The sequence below is a fragment of the Aethalodelphis obliquidens genome, unplaced genomic scaffold (genome assembly GCF_003676395.1).
Source record: "Aethalodelphis obliquidens isolate GAN/ISIS:26980383/991018 unplaced genomic scaffold, ASM367639v1 scaffold2, whole genome shotgun sequence".
In the NCBI taxonomy this organism is placed as follows: Eukaryota; Metazoa; Chordata; class Mammalia; order Artiodactyla; family Delphinidae; genus Aethalodelphis; species Aethalodelphis obliquidens.
This window is the reverse complement of record NW_020837946.1, coordinates 80089383-80113524: the sequence shown is the minus strand read 5'-3', so window position 1 is coordinate 80113524 and position 24142 is coordinate 80089383. Positions and strand designations below refer to the sequence as shown.

The 24142-nt window shown below is 39.1% G+C and overlaps 1 long non-coding RNA gene across 2 annotated transcripts in view; it reads left to right on the top strand.

Moving 5' to 3' along the window:
* The first annotated feature begins 12 nt into the window (after positions 1-12).
* Positions 13-24142, top strand: part of LOC113633388 (uncharacterized) — an 83563-nt gene continuing 59433 nt past the window's right edge. Inside the window, exons 1-2 of one of the 2 annotated variants that reach the window (XR_003438179.1) lie at positions 13-144; positions 3249-3472. This is a non-coding gene — a long non-coding RNA (uncharacterized LOC113633388). Of the gene's footprint in view, positions 195-3248; positions 3473-24142 lie in introns of both variants that reach the window. The other variant, XR_003438178.1, reaches the window with a different exon arrangement.

The following is a 24142-nucleotide window of genomic DNA, read 5'->3' as shown; positions in this document are numbered from 1 at the left end:
AGCCGCCCTTCCATTGGATAGTCCCCCGCCGCGACGTGGGCGGAGATAAAGTGACGCGCGGATGACCTGGGAGCTTGGAGGCGTGAGCTCTGGAGCTGGGTTTAGGCAGCCGTTTAATTTCGTGCATTAACTCACTGAACTGAGGTATTTGAAAACCTCCTCTCTCCCTAAGACTTTCTTATTGCCTCCAAGAGGTAAAGTTTTCTGTTCATTGTGTGTGGTTTTATTTTTCAAGAAATCACTGTTTTTGAGAATAGGGCACTTAACGTTTTTCTTTATGTACCAGGCCTTTAAAATAGGCGCAATAAATATATATCTCCTTATTTATAAAGAGTATATAGGGCTTCCCTGGTGGCGCAGTGGTTGAGAGCCTGCCTGCCGATGCAGGGAACACGGGTTCGTGCCCCGGTCCGGGAAGATCCCACGTGCCGCGCAGCGGCTGGGCCTGTGAGCCATGGCCGCTGAGCCTGCGCGTCCGGAGCCTGTGCTCCGTAACGGGAGAGGCCGCAACAGTGAGAGGCCCGCGTAATGCAAAAAAAAAAAAAAGTAAAGAGTATATAATTTTTATTTGTCAATTACGTTTAAAGACAATTAACTGAAGTCCATACTTTATTCATACTGATATATTTAGTTGGGTCATGTTGGGCAAGTTAGTCTCTTTAGTTTCCTCACTTCTAAAATGGGAATAAATGGATAAAGAAGTTGTGGCACATGTATGCAAAGGAATATTACTCAGCCATAAAAAGAAACGAAATAGAGTTGTTTGTAGTGAGGTGGATGGACCTAGAGTCTGTCATACAGAGTGAAGTAAGTCAGAAAGAGAAAAGCAAATACTGTATGCTAACACATATATATGGAATCTAAAAATAAAATGGTTCTGATGAACCTAGGAGCAGGACAGGAATAAAGACAGACATAGAGAATGGACTTGAGGACACGGGGAGGGGGAAGGGGAAGCAGGGACGAAGTGAGAGAGTAGCATTGACATATATACACTACCAAATGTAAAATAGCTAGCTAATGGGAAGCAGCCGTATAGCACACGGAGATCAGCTTGGTGCTTTGTGACCACCTAGAGGGGTGGGATAGGGAGGGTGGGAGGGAGACTCAAGAGGGAGGAGATACGGGGATATATGTATACGTATAGCTGATTCACTTTGTTATACAGCAGATGCTAACACAGCATTGTAAAGCAATTATACTCCAATAAAGATGTTAAAAAATCATAAAACGGGAATAATAATAGTGGCCAACTCATAGTTTGTGAAGATTAAATCAGTTGATATGTAGCTAACACATATAGTGCCACACGTGCGCACGCACAGCTCATGGCTTGGGAGTCACAGAGGCTTCTGAGTGTTGAAGTTACTTACAATTTGTTATTTCTTCATGACTCATAATTTCTCCTTCAAAGCGGCTTACTTGTCTAGGTTATATAACAAGATTACTGGTTGAATGATGATCCTAAGCTTTTTGAGCCTGGGAGCCATATGTTATACATCTTTGCCAGGATAGAAAATCATCTGTCAGGTAGAGGTAGGAGATAAGAGGAGTCAGTGATAGGCAGAATGGCAGGAGGCTGTCAGGAGTAACTTCATAGCAGAGGTGATGCTTGATCAGTGTTTTGAAAGATGAGTAGTTGTTTGCCTGAATGCCAAGAAAAGGCATTACAGGGGTGAGGGCGTTTCAGTCAAAGGAAGCAGTTGGGACAGAGATACAGAATCCAAAACGCTATGGGCAGTTGGGGAGATCCCCAAATAGTCAAGGGATTCAGTTGGAAGTAGACAGGGGCCAAATCATAGTCAGCCTGCAGTGCAGTACTAAGGTGGATGTAACCCTGGAAGCAACAAGAAGCAACTGGGCAGATTTAAGCAGTCATGGCATTATCAGATTTGTGACTTGGGAAGATTCTTGGGTTTCAGTATAGAGGATAGGTTGGAAGGATGTGGAATTGGAACCACTGGATCAAGTGGTTAGGGGACTATTGCTGTGTCCATGAGAAAGAACATGCGAGCCTGAATTAAGGGCAGGGGGAGAGTTGAGGAATTGATACTGCATAGCTATCCATTGGTTGCAGATGAGGAAAAGGACGAGTTGAAGATAACTCCTAAATTTTCGACTTAGAATACTTGGTGAATGGAGTTGCTTTTTCTGAGATTTGGAATCCAGTAATACTAATTTGTGGAATGTATGCTATGTGATGGCACCTGTATAGGGATTTTCCCATTATTTATTTTAATTCTCACAACAATCCAGAAACTGGATGTATTATTATCCTCATGTTAATATGAAGAAATTAAAGCACATAGCTTATGTATATTTATGAAGCTTCCAGGGCTGGATTTAAATCTATGTCTGTTAGGTTTAAGAATAGTGTTTTCTTTCCCATAGTGTTGTCTCCTAGGAGTAAAACAGGTTTTAGGGGAAAGGTAATGAATTTGATTTGGGATGTTTGAATTTTAAGATGCCTGAGGGGCATTTGAAAGCAGGCCTGTTGCTCAGGAAAGTGATTTATGCTGGAGACAGAGATTTGAGGTCATTGACATATGAGTAACAGTTAAGGCCATAGGAACCCCTTAACCTGGAACTCAACAATGGGCTTTTAGGGAGGAAGGTCTGTGAGACTCCTGAAAATGTATGCAAATTGTTGTGTATTTGTAAGCAGATCCATTCTTCCCTCCCTAGGGAGAGTGCACATAGCTTCTTCAGATTCTTAAAGGAGTTCATGACTCTTAAAAGATCAAGAACTACTAGTGTAGAGTATAAAAGAAAAAGAGCAAAAGTCAGAAAAGTAGGAAATATTAATGAAAGGGGTAACAGAAGAAGAAAAAACTAGCAACGGAGACTGAGAAATTTCAGTCAGAGGGTAAAAGGAAATCAGGAGAGAGTATTCTAGGCATGAAGAAGATAACTGCTCAGTTTTACTGGATGCTACAAAAAGGTGTTATTGAGGACCAAAACCAATCCATTGTATTTGATAACTAGGGCAATGGTGACTTTGCCAGAGGAGTTTCGGTGGAGTGGGGGTGGGAGGATGAAATTTTGATAACTGTGGATTCGAAGGATGAAACACAGCCTCTTAAGGGAAGAGATTTCACCTGTTTTTTCACTGTATTCCTGGGACTTCACTGTATTCCCGCCACAGCGAGGTGATCAATAGTATTTATTGAAGGTTGAACAGATGAAGAAGTGGTGACCATTAATAACCAGGTACCATTAGTAACAGCTGCTTTTTCTTCTGTTTCCAGGCTCCATCCTTCAATAGCACTTATCCACCCAACAACCGGGCTGGGGGAGCAGTAGTGTCTCTATGGCATAAACGAAGAAACTGTGACTCAGAGAGGCTGAGTAAACTGCTTGATGCTGTACAACTACATACAGAGATGAATGTGAGATTCAGACTTGGATTTGTCTGGCTCCAAAATCTCTGTTCCTTCCATGACAATAAAACAAAGGAGAAGAAGAGCGAGAGGTGAGTATGTGCCTCTCAACTGTTATTAAATTTTCCCTTATCTATTCGCCTTCTTCCTTTCACTCTCTCTTGGGTTGTTCTTATTCTTCATAGACAAAGCAGTGCCTTCACAGAACTATAAAGATTGATCACAGTACCAGATTATGAGATTATTCAGAGGCCAATATGTAATCCTTGGGGCTTTCATTCTCATCTCACTCTCACAGCTGCTTGCATTAATACTCTCTGATAAACACATGGTTTCCTTTTTATTCTGGAAAACATCGATTCTCAATAACAAAGGATGCATATTTAAGCAAACCGAGGAATATATAGTCATCACTGAATGCCCAACTTGGAAAGACTATTGTATTGCAGCTAGCTCTTTCTGTAAAGAGAGTAGGATTATAAAACCAAAAGAGACAAGAAGGAATATTTTCTGCTCAACCAAGCATATCTAAAGCATATTAGAAGTTTGGAGACAATATTCTGTGTTATTTTTTTAAAAAAAAGGTTGCATGGAACTATTACCTGGTTGTAAGAAAATAGCATGTAAAAAGGGATAATGTTATGAGTAAAAAGGGTATGGAGAAAAGAAAAGATGTGTGAACACTTGGTTTTTATTCTTTGACTTGGTCACAGAACTCAGCCATTGAGAACACATCTTTTTAAGTTGCCTGCATCAGTGCTGTGATAGCTCTTTAGTGTTTGATACATTAAGGCAGGTATATGTTTTGGCCATTTCTAAAAACTCAAGATTTTCCTGGAAACCCCTTGTATGTTCTAGCCATCCATTGCTAGGTAGCAATATGTGGATGTTACAGAGAAATGTTACAGAGTGAATGTTATTTGTCTCTAGGACATAATGGAGGAGAGGAGCCTGTGATTTAATATTTTGGTTTTTAGTTTGAATGTGATTCATACAGTGTGTCACGGGACTGTAATTGTGATATTAGATATAGCAGTTGCCTATCTGCTCTTCTTTCTGTCTTTCTCCTTGTTGTTACGATGAAGACAATGATATTGCCTCCCTCATAGATATATGAAGGTAATCCATGTAAAGAATTTAACGCAGTGCGTGGCACTCGGCAAGTATGCAATAAATGTTAGCTGATATCGCCTTCCTCTTCATCAGCTGCATTATTGTCATCATCACTGAACTCCTCTGAACTCCATTCTCATAGGGAAGTGGTAATGTGGTAAGGAGCTTTGGTTCCCTTATATATGCACGAGGCTTATCAGAGGTGATAATACTGCCACGACCTTCCTATCTCTTTGGTACTGGGACATTGTTTGGTCTAGAGAGGAACAGGCATGGGTTTAGGTGGGACTCCCCTCAGGATGTTGGCCTGCTTTGTTTTGAGCTTCTTTACCTTGAGGTGATTATGCATGTATTTTATTTTATTTATTTATTTTTTAATTTTTTTTTAAGGGGTAAGGGTGTAGGGAACATTTCATTGCTTAGTCCAAGGGGCCCTTCTTTTTTTTAAAAAATTTATTTATTTATTTATATTTATTTTTGGCTGTGCTGGGTCTTCGTTTCTGTGCGAGGACTTTCTCTAGTTGTGGCAAGCGGGGGCCACTCTTCATCGCAGTGCACGGGCCTCTTACTATCGTGGCCTCTCTTGTTGCAGAGCACAGGCTCCAGATGCGCAGGCTCAGCAGCCACGGCTCATGGACCTAATTGCTCCGCGGCATGTGGGATCTTCCCAGACCAGGGCTTGTAACCCGTGTCTCCTGCATTGGCAGGCAGATTCTCAACCAGTGTGCCACCAGGGAAGCCCATGATTATGCCTGTATTTTAGAACTCAAAGCATGTAGACAGAGCAGAGAACAAGGATGAGGAGAAGATTTAAGCAAAAACTGATTAACCACTGAGTGAGAAGCATCTATAAGTCACATTTGGTAAACTTAGGATTCAGGCTGTGGTGATCTGGCTCCATAAAGAAGTGGAAATACTTAGACTTGAAAGGAGGGTATAAAGCTACCTGGGAGCATGTTAAAAATGCAAAATCTCTGGCTCCAATCCAAAACTACTGCCCCAGAATCTGTGTTTTAAAAAAATCCATAGTGATTCATATGTACAATTAAATTCTCTTGAATGAGATTGACTAGGAAGTGGAAGAGAGATGGTAGCATTGGGCCTTGCATAATGCAAATCGCCCCATATATATAGAATCAGAATATGTAAGGGGTGCTTCCCTGGTGGTGCAGTGGTTGAGAATCTGCCTGCCAATGCAGGGGACACGGGTTCGAGGCCTGGTCTGGGAAGATCCCACATGCCACGGAGCAACTGGGCCCGTGAGCCACAACTACTGAGCCTGCATGTCTGGAGCCTGTGCTCCGCAACAATAGAGGCCACGACACTGAGAGGCCTGCGCACCGCAATGAAGAGTGGCCCCTGCTCGCCGCAACTGGAGAAAGCGCTCGCACAGAAACGAAGACCCAACACAGCCAAAAAAAAAAAAAAAAAAAGAATATGTAACGGGCTAAGGAAGCTGCATTTTAAGAAACCTTTCAGGGAATTTTTATGAACACTAGAGTTCGAGGACCCCAAGTAAAAGATAAAAACTGTCCTGGGGAGGAGTGCAATATACACTATGAACAGTAGATGTCACTACTGTACAATTTGAAAATGACATCGTTAGCAGCCAAAAGAATTATTACAAGAACATTCTCTAAATTTGCAATGTAAAGATCTAGGGAAAATGAACTCTAATTTAAACAGAGTTGGATTTTCCTGTGATTTTATTAAAGATCTTTAGGACATACGAACAGCTTACAAAGAGTGATTGGAGATTTAGAAATTTGGGGTATATGTAAATAAACCTATTCTAAGGAATAATGTCTCAGTGTACTTGGGGAAATAAAGTGAATGTTTTGTGGTTTAAAAAACCAAACTGGATTCCACAGTCAAAGTATACAAGGCACTCAGTGACTCTTAGAATATCTTTTCCTGGCCTTATATCACAATGTTAGTTTTATACTGGGTTTGCCAGATATTTAATTTTCATCTGCAGCTCAGGGATTGAAGCCTTGTGTGCTGTCCCTGTAAACATTGTCTTTATCTGTAGACACTGCAACATGCTGGGGGACTTGGATTCAAGTTCTGGCTTTTCTGTAAAGCTCCATGTGGATCACCACGACAATTTCTTAACATCTGTGAGCCTTGAAACAGGCATAAAAAATGTCCACATAAGGGGTATCATGAGGAGGACCCAGATAATAAATGTGAAATAATTTTGAAGTGTTAAATAAATGCAAAGTATTATTTGAATGCTTATAGTGTTGGACCTTTGCTTTGATATTGGTCTTTGAAACCTCACCAAAGTACCCTTTCCATAAAAATGACTCTGGTTCTGCTAAGAGCCTGGTTATTTTCCCCAACTACATCTTTTGTTCCGCATGTAAGTTTGACTGATAAAATGTAGGATACTCAGTTACATTTGAGTTTCAGATAAACAATGCATAATTTTTTAGTGTAAGTATGGGTTAGATATTGCATGGCAATCTGGCAAATCTAACTCAAAGGCAAACTAAGGAAGCTGTTCCATGTTTCTATTTCTGTACCCGAAGGTCATCTAATTGATCAAATCTTCTATTCTACCTTGTATGGAAAAAGTCTGGCTCAAAAAATGTAGGTCTAAAAATGCTTTTGGAGAGTTATTGCTAACTGAAAGCTCACATCTTCAAAAATGTTTATACTTCCTGTCTGGAAATGGCTTGCTTGGGCTTATACACTAAAGACTGCTTGGAGGGAAATAGGGCCACTTAATTAATCCTTGGAATTATTTTTCATTTCTATTATAGTCTGTTATTCTTTTGATTTTTGGTTATTCATTAACATGTCTTTCTCTCTCCCACTGTGTGGTTGTGGGACTAGAAGGAGGGAAAGCGTGAATCTCCAAAATGAAAGCCACTCAAATGTTGGTGTATAAAAAATTCTGATGCATTTCTGGCACAGCCCTCTCTTCCCAATTATATTTCATGCAGCAAATTATGCTATTAAAGTGTATAGACTATACATAGAGAGTCCACATCCCAATAACGGACAAGAGTAAGGAGAAGGAATGGTGGGAGTGAGGTATATGCTAAGTGTTGAGAAAGAGTTATCCTGGGGAACAATTTGCAATTTCAAAGTACTTGAGGATAATACACAAAATGGGGGTTAACAAAATAAAATAAATCCAGAATTACACTTTCATGGGTATACCCTGAAGTAGAATGAGGAATAACCCTAGGAATCCTGATGTACTGAACTGCCAAGTCTAACAGGAAGCCCTCGGAGGGTAACTGCAGAAAAATGGCACCTTTTGGCTCAGCTAATGTTAACATTAGCCTATGGACACTAGGTGGCAATATATGGCAACGTGAGGATTTTCGAATTTGTGGTGGGATGCTGAATTAGCGGGGGAAGAGCTGTGAGATGAGCTTTGGTTTCCTGCTGTTAATACAGAGCCCTTCAATTTACGGTAGAATGTTCCTTCAGCTGTGATCTTATGAAACTTAAATAGGGCAGGGATCGGGTCGGATCCACCTCTAGTGTTTTCCTTCCTTTTATTTTCTTCCATTTTAAGACTGGTTACTTCACACTTCTGCAAAGTACTTAGTCTCATCGGGCATCCAAACTTGATACCTATGTCTAAATTTAGATACAGAGATGACAAAGCTGTTTAATTGGAGAGGTATTAACAGGAGAGGAGAGCGACATTGCACTGAGGTGATTTGAGCCACCAATGAGGGTTCCTGGGCTGTGTGTTCCTGTCACTAAGAACATGTAGCTAATCTGCTGACAAATTGCAATGGGAATATCTCCTGGACATGCTGAAAGCCCAGTGCCCTGTCATTTGAGTAGAGTAGGCTCTTCACCAGCCCACGGGAGTATCAATGATTAGCTTACGCTTTGGCATAAGGTTCCCGTTTTCTTTACGGTTTGATGATGTTGGTGGCATCAGTGATGCATGTTTGTTAATTGCTTAAAGAAGCTTTTGTCTTTAAAAAAATCTATAAAAGCTTAGATCAGGTAAGCTTTTCTCTATTTTAATTTGTATTGATATTTCTGAGTTCCAAGGAAATTACATGCATATCAGATGATCATTGAAACCTTTTTATCCATTGTTTTGGGAATTTCCTCCTGTATTTATGCCCTTTCTCCTGCCTAAGTAAAACAGAAGGGTTTAGTTAGGATTTGGGGATGAAATTTACAAAGCCTATATTCTCAACGAAAATTTGGGATTTAAGTTAATTTTCATGTACCAATTTGTATCCCTCTTGCCCCCTTTACATGGTCAGTTTTGTCTTCAGCTATCTTCTAGCATTACCTATGGTTAGCTAAGCAAACTATACTTATTCCTACCTGAGTCTTTGTCATCCTGTTAATACCTGCTGGTATGCCCCTTCTCCCTCCTTTTCAGTATTCAGCTCCAAGGCGTCTCCTTTAAGAAGTTATTTCTGGGTAATTCATACTAATCTGCTTTCCTGAACTCATATAATATTACTAAGGTTAGCTCATGATTATAACCTAGGCTCAGTTGCTTTCTGATTGGTTTACACATGCACATGTGCACACACACACACACACACACACACACACACAGCTAACTAGATTACAAGCTTTTTGAAGGTGAGGACTGCACCCCAGTGCCATCTAGCAGTATGGTATGTATTGAATATACATACCCAATAGATATCCATCTTTTATCTGTCTCTGTGATCCCAAAGCCTGAAACATAGTAGGTGTTCAATAAATGTTTGTTGAAAGAGCTGAAAAATTGATTTAAACTACTCTGCTGAAGTACTAGATCTCTGATAATATTACATTGTGACATCTGTTGTGAAAAACTTAGTAATCATCAGTGTAGACCTTACAAGAGCTAGTTCAAGCCTTATCTCCTCCATGAGAAATTTCCAAGGCCAGCACAATCCTGATTTCTCCTCCTTATTCTAAAGTACTAAATTATCTTATCTCCCTTCATCATATCTATGTTGGGCAAGTGCCTAAGGTTCATATCTGTAGTGTAGGGTTAATACTGGTGTCTACCTGTTACGGTTGTGATGATTAAATGATTTAATATATATAGAGTACTTAGAACTTTTCCTGGTATATAATAAGTGATTGATTGGTATTGTTTATTATTGTTACTGATATAAGATTGTTCTTTGTTTTATGTACTTAGAACTTGTCCTACCAATTAGATTATAAACTTTCAGGGGCAGGCATCTTCATTTTAATATCTTAGAGAATATAATTATGTCCCTTTTTCATTCCAAGTATTGGTATTTAGTGTCTTTTTTCTTTTCCTCGTTAGTCTGACTAGAGGTTTATCAATTTCGTTGACTTTTCTCCTAGTAATAGTTTTTGGTTTCATTGTTTTTGTACAGGTTTTCTGTTTTCAATACCACTGATTTCTGCTCTTTATTATTTTCTTTCCCCTGCTTACTTTGGGTTTAGTTTTTCATTCTTTTTCTAGTTTCTTATGGTAGAAGCTTAGATAATTGATTTGAGAACTTTCTTGTTTTCTAATATAAGCATTTGCTATAATTTCCCCTCTAAACCCTGCTTCAGCTGCATTCCTTAAACTTTGATATGTTTTTATTTTTATTCAGTTAAAATTTTTTCTATTTTTCCTTATTTCTTCTTTATTCATGAGTTATTTAGAAGTGTGTTGTTTAATTTTCAAATACTTGGGGATTTCCCATACTATATCTCCTGATGATTTCTAGTTTAACTCTTTGGTAGACATAGAACATACTTTAACTGTTTTCAGTTCTCCTAAATTTATTGAGACATTTTATGGTCCTGAATATGATCTGATTTGTTGAATATGCAGCAGTGTGTGCTTGGAAAGTTTGTGCATTCTGCTGTTGTTGACTATAGTGTTTTATAAACGTTATTTAGGTCAAGTTAGTTGATAGCCTTGTTCAAATTTTCTGTGTCCTTCAGACTTTCTGAATCCTTATTCTATTAATTTCTGAAAGAGAGGTGTCAGTCTCCAAGTATAACTAAGATTTGCTTGTCTCCTTTCAGATTTACATTTTGTAGTTTAAAATTGTTAGTAGGTATGTAAACATTTAGGACTGGTATGTCTTCTTGATGAGTTAACCTCTCTATCGTTATGGAATGTCCTTCTTTATTCATGGTAATATTTCTTGTTCTGAACTATTTTTTTGTCTCGTATTAATATTGCCACTCAAATTTTCTTTTGATTTGTGTTAGCATGTTATATATTTTTCCATTCTTCTACTTTTAAGCTACCTATGCCTTTATATTTAATGAGGCTTGCAGTCATTTTTGGAGGGGTTCGATATGGCAATCTCTGCTTTTTAATTGGAATGTTTAAACTATTTATATTTAATGTCATTATTCATATGGTTGGATTTAAATCTACCTTCTTGCTCTTTGCTTTCTATTTTTCCCACCTGTTCTTTGTTCCTTTTTCCTGTTGCCCTTCCTTTTATTGAGATTAATTGACTATTTTTTATGGTTACATTTTATTTACATTGTTGGATTGTACCTCCTTCTTTTGTTTTTTATTAGTTTCTCTTGGGTTGACAATATGTACATTCAACTTATCACAGTCTGCCTTCAAATGATATTGTACCTTTTCACATGTAATATAAAAACCTTACAACAGTATACTTCCATCTCTTTATCCTTTGTGCTAGCATTGTCATATATTTTACATCTACAAATGCTGTAAATCCCAAACTATAATGTTATCAATTGTTCTTTAAACAGTCAATTATATTGTGAAGATAGTATAAAAGTGAGAAATTTATCTTTTACATTCCTCCACATATTTATCATTTCTGGCTTTTTTCTATCTTTTGTGAAGATTTCACTTTTTATCTTGTGTTATTTTAGGGCTGCCTAGGAAACTTCCTCTAATATTTTTGGAGTGCTGCTCTACTGGTGATGAAGTCTCTTAGTTTTGTTCATCCAGAAATGTGTATTTAGTCATTGTTTTTGAAAGGTATTTTCCCTTGGGAAAGAGCTGTAGGTATACAGTGTTTTGTTTTTTCTTCTAATACATTTGGCTTCCATAGTTTCTGATGAAGAGTCTGCTGTTATTCTTTTTTTATTGCCCTGTAGGTGATGTGTCAGTGTATCTTGTTTTTACTGGATAAATTTAAGATTTTCTTTTTATCATTAGTTTTCAGCAATTTGATTACATTGTGTCTTGACATACAATACCCTTCTGAGGATTCTACTTGATGCTCTGTGTATATGTGTGTGTGTGTGTGTGTGTGTGTGTGTATTCCAGTTTGGCTTGAGGGGAGACAAACTATTTCTAGTCCTCTGTGACTCACAGTGGTTTTTCTGACTCCTCCTTTCTTGTGGTTCTTTCTCTAGCCTTGGACCATTTCCTCTCATGCATGCACTGATAAGTGGCCAAAGTCTCAAGTGGATCCCACGGCAGATCTCTGGAGTTCTTTCGTTGTGCAGCTACTTTCTCTGTAGTGCTATGTTCCACAAATTCTAACTTTCTTGGTTTACCTGCATTCTGATCTCTGCTTCTTCAATGCAGGAAGACTGCTTGACTCTGTGTTGTTGCCTTAAAACTGCCCCCAGGAAGTGATCTGGTGAATGTTGAGGTTCCACTGTGTGTTTTCTAGCTCTCAGGTCTCTTCTCTTATGTCTGTAAGCCATTGTTTCCTATATTTTGTCTGATTTTCTAGTTGTTTTTAACACAGGGGGTGATTGTGGTGCTAAATCCATCCTTTTTTTACTCCATTTTGGCTTGAAGACAAAGTGTCTTTGGATATACTGATGGAGCTGGAAGGTGAGTCTTACTTCTTGACACACTGCTATTAAAGACCAAATGAACACCCCAGAATTTATGATAGAAGAGAATAGCCAGCAAATTACTGATCAGACCAGAGCATGTATGAGTAGTCTAGTAATTCTCAAGCAATGATAAATAAAAGAATCACAAAGATCCTCTGAATTAGATTGTTCTTTAAACTGTACATCAACTGTGGTGGAACAATGGCATGAAATGTGGAGTCCTTTTCTTCTATGATCTCTGCAAAGTCTTAGACTTTTAAAATGTATTGCTTCCCTTATTTTAGATGGAATGCCTGTAGTTCAAGCAGGTCATTACCTTTCTATCTGGCAGAGAGTTGGCAGGAAGGGCCACCAAGTAGATCTAATATACCAACTGCCTTAATAATGTGTGCATAGGTATAGGTAAATGAAAAGCAACTTTAGTTTTCTGACTTCACATTAGACAATTATATGTTTAACTTCCTAATAGATAAACAATTTATTGCCTTTCAATTCCTCTTGCTTAAAAACAACTCCTCCTGGAATTTTGCTTTTGTATGTTGTTTTAGCCTTGGCATAAATCCCCAGTGATTCAGTGTAAAACTTTGTATCTAAATCTCCCTGAAAGAGAGTACAGCATTTTTATGAGCATAGTAGTACCATTCAAAATCATGTAAATGTACACACGCGTGAATATGTATATATAGCTTTAAAACTCTATAAAGGATTATACTTTTAACATTTTTTTGATTTGTCTTTTAAAATGTCATGAATTTTCAAATAAAACTGCTCTCTATTATTGTTCAGTTAGAGATATTTTTCTAGGGAATAATATGTAAATTCTTTGCTTCTTCAGAAGTTGTTATGGTTTCCCAATGTTATATGGAATAATATATTGGGAGAATTTTTCTGTTTTGTGGCAGCTTTTACTATCTTTAAAAAATGGTTCAAATCCCAAGTCACAATATCTTAGTGTCAAATAATATTAAAAATGTTCTGCAAAAGAAAAATAATAGAAGAATTTTCTCATATTGGCCAATTGCAGATTTTAACCATGATTCTTTTTTTTTTTTTAACATCTTTATTGGGGTATAATTGCTTTACAATGGTGTGTTTGTTTCTGCTTTATAACAAAGTGAATCAGTTATACATATACATATGTTCCCATATCTCTTCCCTCTTGCGTCTCCCTCCCTCCCACCCTCCCTATCCCACCCCTCCAGGCGGTCACAAAGCACCGAGCCGATATCCTTGTGCCATGCGGCTGCTTCCCACTAGCTATCTACCTTAAGTTTGGTAGTGTGTACATGTCCATGACTCTTTCTCGCCCTGTCACAGCTAACCCTTCCCCCTCCCCATATCCTTAAGTCCGCTCTCCAGTAGGTCTGTGTCTTTATTCCTGTCTTACCCCTAGGTTCTTCATGACATTTTTTTTTCTTCTTAAATTCCATATATATGTGTTAGCATACGGTATTTGTCTTTTTCTTTCTGACTTACTTCACTCTGTATGGCAGACTCTAGGTCTATCCACCTCATTACAAATAGCTCAATTTCGTTTCTTTTTATGGCTGAGTAATATTCCATTGTATATATGTGCCACATCTTCTTTATCCATTCATCCGATGATGGGCACTTAGGTTGTTTCCATCTCCGGGCTATTGTAAATAGAGCTGCAATGAACATTTTGGTACATGACTCTTTTTGAATTTTGTTAACCATGATTCTTAATAAATTTCTCTTTGACATGAATTTCTAAATACCAATCTGACTTTCTAAATCAAAGGAGTTGTTAAAACCAAATGATCCAATTACAGGTTTATTTAAAAAATGAATAAATAAAGCTTTCTAGCTTTCTAGCTGCTTAAAATGCTATTGCTCTTTTTACAGAATGTCAAAAAAGTAATCAGTCTTCCTTTGATTAGGCTTATACCTTATCTTTCTCTCAAACTTTTCTTTTTAACATCTTTATTGGAATATAATTGCTTTACAATGTTATGTTAGTTTCTGCTGTATAACAAAGTGAATCAGCTATGTGTATACATATATCCCCATATCCCCTCTCTCTTGTGCCTCCCACCCATGCTCCCTATCCCACCCCTCTAGGTGGTCACAAAGCACCGAGCTGATCTCCCTGTGCTATGCAGCTGCTTCCCACCAGCTATTTTACATTTGGTAGTGTATATATGTCAGTGCTACTCTCTCACTTTGTCCCAGCTTCACCTTCCCCTTCCCCGTGTCCTCAAGTTCACTCTCTATGTCTGCGTCTTTATTCCTGTCCTGCCCCTAGGTTCTTCAGAACCATTTTCTTTTGTTTTTTAGATTCCAAATATATGTGTTAGCATACGGTATTTGTTTCTCTCTTTCTGACTTACTTCTTCACTCTGTATGACAGACTCTAGGTCCATCTACCTCACTACAAATAACTCAATTTTGTTTCTTTTTATGGCTGAGTAATATTCCATTGTATATGTGTGCCACATCTTCTTTATCCATTCATCTGTCGATGGACACGTAGGTTGTTTCCATGTCCTGGCTATTGTAAACAGTGCTGCAGTGAACATTGTGGTACATGTCTCTTTTTGAATTATGGTTTTCTCAGGGTATGTGCCCAGTAGTGGGATTGCTGGGTCATATGGTAGTTCTATTTTTAGTTTTTTAAGGAACCTCCATACAGTTCTCCATAGTGGCTATATCAACTTACATTCCCACCAACATTGCAAGAGCGTTTCATTTTCTCCACACCCTCTCTGGCATTTATTGTTTGTAGATTATTTGATGATGGCCATTCGGACCGGTGTGAGGGGATACCTCATTGTAGTTTTGATTTGCATTTCTCTAATGATTAGTGATGTTGAGCATGCTTTCATGTGTTTGTTGGCAATCTGTATGTCTTCTTTGGAGAAATGTCTATTTAGTTCTGCCCATTTTTGGATTGGGTTGTTGTTTTTGTTTTTGATATTGAGCTGCATGAGCTGCTTGTATATTTTGGAGATTAATCCTTTGTCAGTTGCTTCATTTGCAAATATTTTCTGCCATTCTGAGGGCTGTCTTTTTGTCTTATTTAGGTTTCCTTTGCTGTGCAAAAGCTTTTAAGTTTCATTAGGTCCCATTTGTTAATTTTTATTTCCATTTCTCTAGGTGGTGGGTCAAAAAGGATCTTGCTGTGATTTATGTCATAGAGTATTCTGCCTATGTTTTCCTCTAAGAGTTTTATAGTGTCTGCCCTTACATTTAGGTCTTTAATCCATTTTGAGTTTATTTTTGTGTATGGTGTTAGGAAGTGTTCTAATTTCATTCTTTTACATGTAGCTGTCCAGTTTTCCCAGCACCATTTATTGAAGAGGCTGTCTTTTCTCCATTATATATTCTTGCCTCCTTTATCAAAGATAAGGTGACCATATGTGTGCTGGTTTATCTCTGGGCTTTCTATCCTGTTCCATTGATCTATATTTCTTTTTGCCAGCCTCATACTGTCTTGATTACTGTAGCTTTGTAGTATAGTCTGAAGTCAGGGAGCCTGATTCCTCCAGCTCCATTTTTCTTTCTCAAGATCGCTTTGGCTATTTGGGGTCTTCTGTGTTTCCATGCAAATTGTGAAATTTTTTGTTCTAGTTCTGTGAAAAATGCCATTGGTAGTTTGATAGAGCTTGCATTGAATCTGTAGATTGCTTTGGGTAGTAGAGTCATTTTCACAATGTTGGTTTTTCTAATCCAAGAACATGATATATCTCTCCATCTGTTTGTATAATCTTTAATTTTTTTTGTCAGGGTCTTATAGTTTTTGGCATATAGGTCCTTTGTCTCCCTAAGTAGGTTTATTCTTAGGTATTTTATTCTTCTTGTTGCAGTGGTAAATGGGAGTGTTTCCTTTATTTCTCTTTCATATTTTTCGTCATTAGTGTATAGGAATGCAAGAGATTTCTGTGCATTAATTTTGTATCCTGCTACTTTACCAAATTCATTGATTAGCCATAGACGTTTTCTGGTAGCATCTTTAGGATTTTCTGTATATAGTATCATGTTATCTGCAAACAGTTACAATTTTACTTCTTTTCTGATTTGGATTCCTTTTATTTCTTTTTCTTCTCTTGTTGCCGTGGCTAAAACTTCCAAAACTATGTTGAATAATAGTGCTGCGAGTGGGCAACCTTGTCTTGTTCCTGATCTTAGGGGAAATGGTTTCAGTTTTTGACCACTGAGAATAATGCTGGCTGTGGGTTTGTCATATATGGCCTTTATTATGTTGAGGTAGGTTCCCTCTATGCCTGCTTTCTGCAGGGTTTTTATCATAAATGGGTGTTGAATTTTCTTGAAAGCTTTTTCTGCATCTACTGAGATTATCATATGGTTTTATCCTTCAGTTTGTTAATATGGTGTATCACATTGATTGATTTGAGTATATTGAAGATCTTTGCATTTGTGGGATAAACCCCACTTAATCATGGTGTATGATCCTTTTAATGTACTGTTGGATTCTGTTTGCTAGTATTTTGTTCAGGATTTTTGCATCTATGTTCATCAGTGATATTCGCCTGTAGTTTTTTTTCTTTTTGACATCTTTGTGTGGTTTTGGTATCAGGGTGATGGTGACCTCGTAGAATGAGTTTGGGAATGTTCCTCCCTCTGCTATATTTTTTAAGAGTTTTAGAAGGATAGGTGTTAGCTCTTCTCTAAATGTTTGATAGAATTCGCCTCTGAAGCCATCTGGTCCTGGGCTTTTGTTTGTTGGAAGATTTTTAATGACAGTCTCAATTTCAGTGCTTGTGATCGGACTCTTTATATTTTCTATTTCTTCCTGGTTCTGTTCAGAAGGTTGTGCTTTTCTAAGAATGTGTCCATTTCTTCCAGGTTGTCCATTTTATTGGCATAGAGCTGCTTCTAGTAATATCTCATGATCCTTTGTATTTCTACAGTATCAGTTGTTGCTTCTCCTTTTTCATTTCTAATTCTGTTGATTTGAGTCTTCTCTCTTTTTTTCTTGATGAGTCTGGCTAATGGTTTATCAGTTTTGTTTATCTTCTCAAAGAACCAGCTTTTAGTTTTATTGATCTTTGAGATAGTTTCAGTCATTTCTTTTTCATTTATTTCTGATCTGATCTTTATGATTCCTTTCCTTCTGCTAACTTTTTTTTTGTTCTTCTTCTCTAATTGCTTTAGGGGCAAGGTTAAGTTATTTATTTGAGATGTTTCTTGTTTCTTGAGCTAAGATTGTATTGCTGTAAACTTCCCTCTTAGAACTGCTTTTGCTGCATCCCATAGGTTTTGGGTCATCGTGTTTTCATTGTCATTTGTTTCTAGGTATTTTTTGATTTCCTCTTTGATTTCTTCAGTGATCTCTTGGTTATTTAGTAGTGTATTGTTTAGCCTCCATGTGTTTGTATTTCTAACAGTTTTTTTTCCTGTAATTGATAGGTAGTCTCATAGGGTTGTGGTCAGAAAAGATACTTGATGTGATTTCAATATTCTTAACTTTACCAAGGCTTGATTTGTGACCCAAGATATGATCTATTTGGGGAATGATCCGTGAGCATTTGAGAAGAATGTGTATTCCGTTGTTTTTGGATTCAATGTCATATAAATATCAATTAAGTCCATCTAATCTAATGTGTCATTTAAAGCTTGTGTTTCCTTTTTTATTTTCATTTTGGATACTTTGTCCATTGGTGAAAGTGGGGTGTTAAAGTCTCCTACTATTATTGTATTACTGTCAGTTTCCCCTTTTATGACTGTTAACATTTGCCTTATGTATTGAGGTGCTCCTATGTTGGGTGCATACATATTTACAAATGTTATATGTTCTTCTTGGATTCATCCCTTGATCATTATGTAATGTCCTTCTTTGTCTGTTGTAATAGTCTTTATTTTAAAGTCTATTTTGTCTGATATAAGAATTGCTACACCAGCTTTCTTTTGATTTGCATTACATGGAATATCTTTTTCCATCCCTTCACTTTCAGTCTATGTTTTCCTAGGTCTGAAGTGAGTCTCTTGTAGACAGCATATATATGGGTCTTGTTTTTGTATCCATTCAACTAGTCTGTGTCTTTTGGTTGGAACATTTAATCCATTTACATTTAAGGTAATTATCAATATGTATGTTCCTATCACCATTTTCCTAATTGTTTTCGGTTTGTTTTTGTAGGTCTTTTCCTTCTCTTGTGTTTCTTGCCTAGAGAAGTTCTTTTAACATTTGCTGTAAAGCTGGTTTGGTGGTGTTGAATTCTCTTAACTTTTGCTTGTCTATAAAGGTTTTAATTTCTCCATCAGATCTGAATGAGATCCTTGCTTGGGAGAGTAATCATTGTTGTAGGTTTTTACCTTTCATCACTTTAAATATGCCCTGCCACTCCCTTCTGGCTTGCAGAGTTTCTGCTGAAAGATCAGCTGTTAACTTTATGGGGATTCCATTGTATGTTATTTGTTCCTTTTCCCTTCCTTCTTTTAATATTTTTTATTTGTATTTAATTTTTGATAGTTTGATTCATATGTGTCTTGGAGTGTTTCTCCTTGGATTTATCTGTATGGGACTCTGTGCTTCCTGGACTTGATCGACTATTTCCTTTCCCATGTTAAGGAAGTTTTCAAGTATAATCTCTTCAAATATTTTCTCAGACCCTTTCTTTTTCTCTTCTTCTTCTGGGACCACTATTATTAAAATGTTTGTGCGTTTAATGTTGTCCCAGAGGTGTCTGAGAGTGTCCTCAATTCTTTTCATTCTTTTTTTCTTTAATCTGCTCTGTGGCAGTGATTTCCACTATTTTATCTTCCAGGTCATTTATCTGTTCTTCTACCTCAGTTATTTTGCTATGGATTCCTTGTAGAGAATTTTTAATTTCATTTACTGTGTTGTTCATCACTGTTTGTTTGCTCTTTAGTTCTTCTAGGTCCTTATTAAATGTTTCTTGTATTTTCTCCATTCTGTTTCCAAGATTTTGTGTCATCTTTACTATCATTACTCTGAATTCTTTTTCAGTAGACTGCCTATTTCCTCTTCATTTGTTTGGTCTGGTGGGTTTTTACCTTGCTCCTTCATCTGCTGTGTATTTCTCTGTCTTCTCATTTTGCTTAACTTAGTGTGTTTGGGGTCTCCTCTTCGCAGGCTGCACGTTCATATTTCCCGTTGTTTTTGGTGTCTGCCCCCAGTGGGTGAGGTTGGTTCAGTAGATTGTGTAGGCTTCCTGGTGGAGGGAACTGGTGACTGTCTTCGGGTAGGTAGGGCTGGATCTTGTCTTTCTGGTGGGCAGGGCCGCATCCAGTAGTGTGTTTTGGGTTGTCTGTGAACTTAGTATGACTTTAGGCAGCCTCTCTGCTAATGGGTGGGTTTGTGCTCCTGTCTTGTTAATCGTTTGGTATGGGGCGTCGAGGACTGGAGCTTGCTGGCTGTTGGGTGGAGCTGGGTCTTAGTGTTGAGATGGAGATCTCTGGGAGAGCTCTTGCCAATTGATATTATGTGGGCCTGGGAGGTCTCTGGTGGCCCAGTGTCCTGGACTTGGCTCTCCCACCTCAGAGGCTCAGACCTGACACCAGGCCGGAGCATCAAGACCCTGCCAACTGCACAGCTTGGAAGAAAAGGAAGAAAAAAAAGGAAAAGCAAAAAAACCCCCAGAAAAACGAACAGATAGAATCTGAAACCAAATGGTAAAAGTAAAAGTAATCAGACACAATCACCCAAACATACACACACACACTCATAAAAAGGAAAAAAAAAACAACCCCCCAAAAAACCAACAGTCAGAACCCTAGGACAAATGGTAAAAACAAACCTAAACAGACAAAATCACACAAAGGATCATACACATACACACTGACAAAACGAGAAAAAAGGAAAAAAAAATTTAAAAAAAATTAAAAAAAGAAGAGAGCAACCAAACTAATGAACAAATCTACCATTGATAACAAGCACTAAAAACTAAACTAAGATAAACATAAAAACCAGAAACAAATTGATGCAGAAAAGAAACCCCAAGTCTACAGTTGCTCCCAAAGTCCACCGCCTCAGTTTTGGGAACATTTATTGTCTATTCAGGTATTCCACAGATGCAGGGTACATCAAGTTGATTGTGGGGATTTAATCCACTGCTCCTGAGGCTCCTGGGAGAGATTTCCCTTTCTCTTCTTTGTTTGCACAGCTCCTGGGGTTCAGCTTTGGATTTGGCCCCGCCTCTGCAGGTAGGCCAACCTCAGGCATCTGTTCCCTGCCTAGACAGGAGGGGGTTAAAGGATCAGCTGTTTAGGGCTCTCTTGCTTACTCAGGCCAGGGAGAGGCAAGGGTACGGTAGTCATAATTCGAATGCAGGGCGAGCCTGAGGTGGCAGAGGCCGATGTGACATTGCAACAGCCTGAGGCGTGCCGTGTGTTCTCCCAGGGAAGTTATCCCTGAATATCAGGACCCTGGTAGTGGTGGGCTGCACAGGCTCCTGGTGGGGGTGTGACCTGTGCTTGCACACAGGATTCTTGGTGGCAGTGGCGGCAGTGTTAGCGTTTCATGACAGTCTCTGTGGTCTGAGCTGACAGCCACAGCTCATGCCTGTCTCTGGAGTTCGCTTAGGTGGTGCTCTGCCTTCTGTAGGCACACAGAGCAGGAATCCCTTCTCCTCACACACCCGGAAACAATGTTCTCTTGCCTCTTCGGCAGGTCCAGACTTTTTCTTGGACTCCCTCCTGGCTAGCTGTGGTGCACTAGCCCCCTTCAGGCTGTGTTCACGCAGCCATCCCCAGTCCTCTCCCTGCAGTCTGACTCCTGAAGCCCGAGCCTCAGCTCCCAGCCCCCACCCGCCCTGGCGGGTGAGCACAGAAGTGTCTCAGGTTGGTGAGTGCTGGTCAGTACCAATCCTTTGTGCGGGAACCTCTCCGTTTTGCCCTCTGCACCCCTGTTGCTGTGCTCTCCTCCCTGGCTCCGAAGCTTCCCCCCCCATTCACCGCCCCCCCCCCCCCGGCCCCCCCCAGTGAAGGGGCTTCCTAGTGTGTGGAAACTTTTCCTTCTTCACAGCTCCCTCCTAGAGGTGCAGGTCCCATCCCTATTCTTTTGTCTGTTTCTTTTTTCTTTTGCCCTACCCAGGTATGTGGGGATTTTCTTGCCTTTTTGGAAGTCTGAGGTTTTCTGCCAGCGTTCAGTAGGTGTTCTGTAGGAGCTGTTCCACATGTAGATGTACTTTTGATGTATTTGTGGTCAGGAAGGTGATCTCCACGTCTTACTCCTCTGCTATCTTGAAGGTCTCCAAGACTTTTCACTTATAAGGGAAAGAAGTTAGAAATCTAAGGCAGTGAGAGGTAACAGCTAAGGATTTCCAAAGGATTTAATGATAGAAAAACAGGAATAACTCAGATAGCCATTGCACTCAGAATTCTAGTGTGTGGGCTGTGCTCCTATAGTCTTACCATGGTCCTGATGATTAAAGTGTTGGATTCTGGGCTTGCACATAGGGAAAGTTTGAAGATGCAAATGTGTTTGATAATGCTCATAAATAGAAAGAACAGTGAGATTTTCAATAGCTTTCATACTGACTTATTTCTCTTTATTTTACTTGACCATCCACCAGAAAACATGGTCAGATGATATCTTTTAGTTATATTTAAAGCTTATGTTTTCTTATGTATTATAATTCTTCTGTGAAGAGAATACCATAAGCAGAATTGCAAAAGGTATTTCTAAATTTTAACATGTACCTTCAAAATATTTTCTTCAATCCATAACTACTTCTGAGGAAACTTTTACATAAAGTTAAGGTCAAACATTTTCATTTTGCCTGTCAGTATATAATTCCTCTTTAAATAAACAACTAGCTAATGATTTACCGTAAAATGTTTTCGTTAGCATCTATTATTATACTCAACATTGTGCTGCAGCTGTTGGAACACAGAGAAAGTATGAGCACTTACAAAGTCAAGGGAAAGAGATATTTAAGTGGAAAATAGTTTTAGCATTATGTTTTGACTTAACACTCTGGAGGATGAAGATTTAATGCTTTTCAGCTACTTGCCTTGACCATACTTAGTCCACTTCTGGTCCTCCCCACCTCCCAACATGACTGTTGCTTATTTTTTTATTTTTTTTTTGCGGTACGCAGGCCTCTCACTGTTGTGGCCTCTCCCGTTGTGGAGCACAGGCTCCGGACGTGCAGGCCCAGTGCCACGGCCCACGGGCCCAGCTGCTCCACGGCATGTGGGATCCTCCCAGACCGGGGCACGATCCCGCGTCCCCTGCATCGGCAGGAGGACTCTCAACCACTGTGCCACCAGGGAAGCCCGACTGTTGCTTATTATTGCTCATGGATGAGCTAAGTAGTGTACCACGATCACTTTCCTTTTCTTGAACAACATTTTGTTTTCCCTGAAATCTGGTTTTATTGTTTTTATTCTTTTAGTTTTCTATGATTTTATCTCTATCTTAGACCAAACTCTCCCCCAGTTGTGGGAATATCATCTCAAAACTTTCAGGCCTGTTGGGGTTCTATCAGATTCATCTTCTTGAGTAAATCTCTCCTGATACCTTTCACCTGCTCCAGTCTTAGACCCGTTGCTCTCTAGCTCTGTAGCACAGCTGTGATCCTGGGATTTTCCTTCATGGGCCTTGTCTTTCCTATATTATATCCCTTGTTTTCTATCTTTCTCTTTTTTAGTTCACTCTCTTTTATTGGAGGAACACATCTTCCAGTATCTTCTTGAGAAGGCTTAAATACCAAATAAAATTTGATATTTTTGATAAACAAATGGGACTTAATTAAACTTAAAAGCTTTTGCATAGCAAAGGAAATCATAAACAAAATAAAATGACAACCTACAGAATGGTAGAACATATTTGCAATGATGCAACCAGCAAAGGATTACTTTCCAAAATATACAAACAGCTCATACAGCTTAATATAAAAACAAACAAACAACCTAATCAAAAAGTGGGCAGAAGACCTAAATAGGCATTTCTTCAAAGAAGACATACAGATGGCCAAAAAGCACATGAAAAGATGCTCAATATCACCAACTATTAGAGAAATGCAAATCAAAACTGCAATGAGGGGGATTTCCTTGGTGGTCCAGTGGCTAAGACTCCATGTTCCCAATGAAAGGGGCCCAGGTTTGATCCCTGGTCAGGGAACTAGATCCCACATGCTGCAACCAAGATTTCACATGCTGCAACTAAAGATCCCACATGCTGCAACTAAAGATTCTGCATGCCACAACTAAAGGTTCCGCATGCCACAACTAAAAGATCTCACATGCTGCAATTAAAGATCCCGCATGCTGCAACTAAAGATCCTGTATGCTGCAACTAAAAGATCCCACATGCTGCAACGAAGATCCCCACACAACAATGAAGATCCCTCATTCTGCAACTAAGACCCAGTGCAGCCAAATAAATAAATTAAATAAATAAATATTAAAAAAAATACAATGAGCTATCACCTCACACTGGTCAGAATGGCCATCATTAAAAAGTCTACAACAGGGCTTCCCTGGTGGCACAGTGGTTGAGAGTCCGCCTGCCGATGCAGGGGACACGGGTTCGTGCCCCGGTCCGGGAGGATCCCACATGCCGCGGAGCGGCTGGGCCCGTGAGCCATGGCCGCTGAGCCTGCGCGTCCGGAGCCTGTGCTGCGCAACGGGAGAGGCCACAACAGTGAGAGGTCCGCGTACTGCAAAAGAAAAAAAAAAGTCTACAACTAACCCCATTCATGAGGGTCCATACTCATAACCTAATCACCTCCCCAAAGCCCCACCTCCTAATACATCACACTGGGGATTAGGATTCCAACATATGAATTTTGAGGGGACACAAACATTCAAACCATAACACCTGTCTTGAGAAGTGACACTCCCATGGCTATTGTTTCTAACTAAATTGTGTGAACACTGTGTACTGGAACAATCTCAGGGTGTTTGGTAGAAAAGGCAGGTTTCCTGAGGCCCCACCTTATACCAATTAAAGC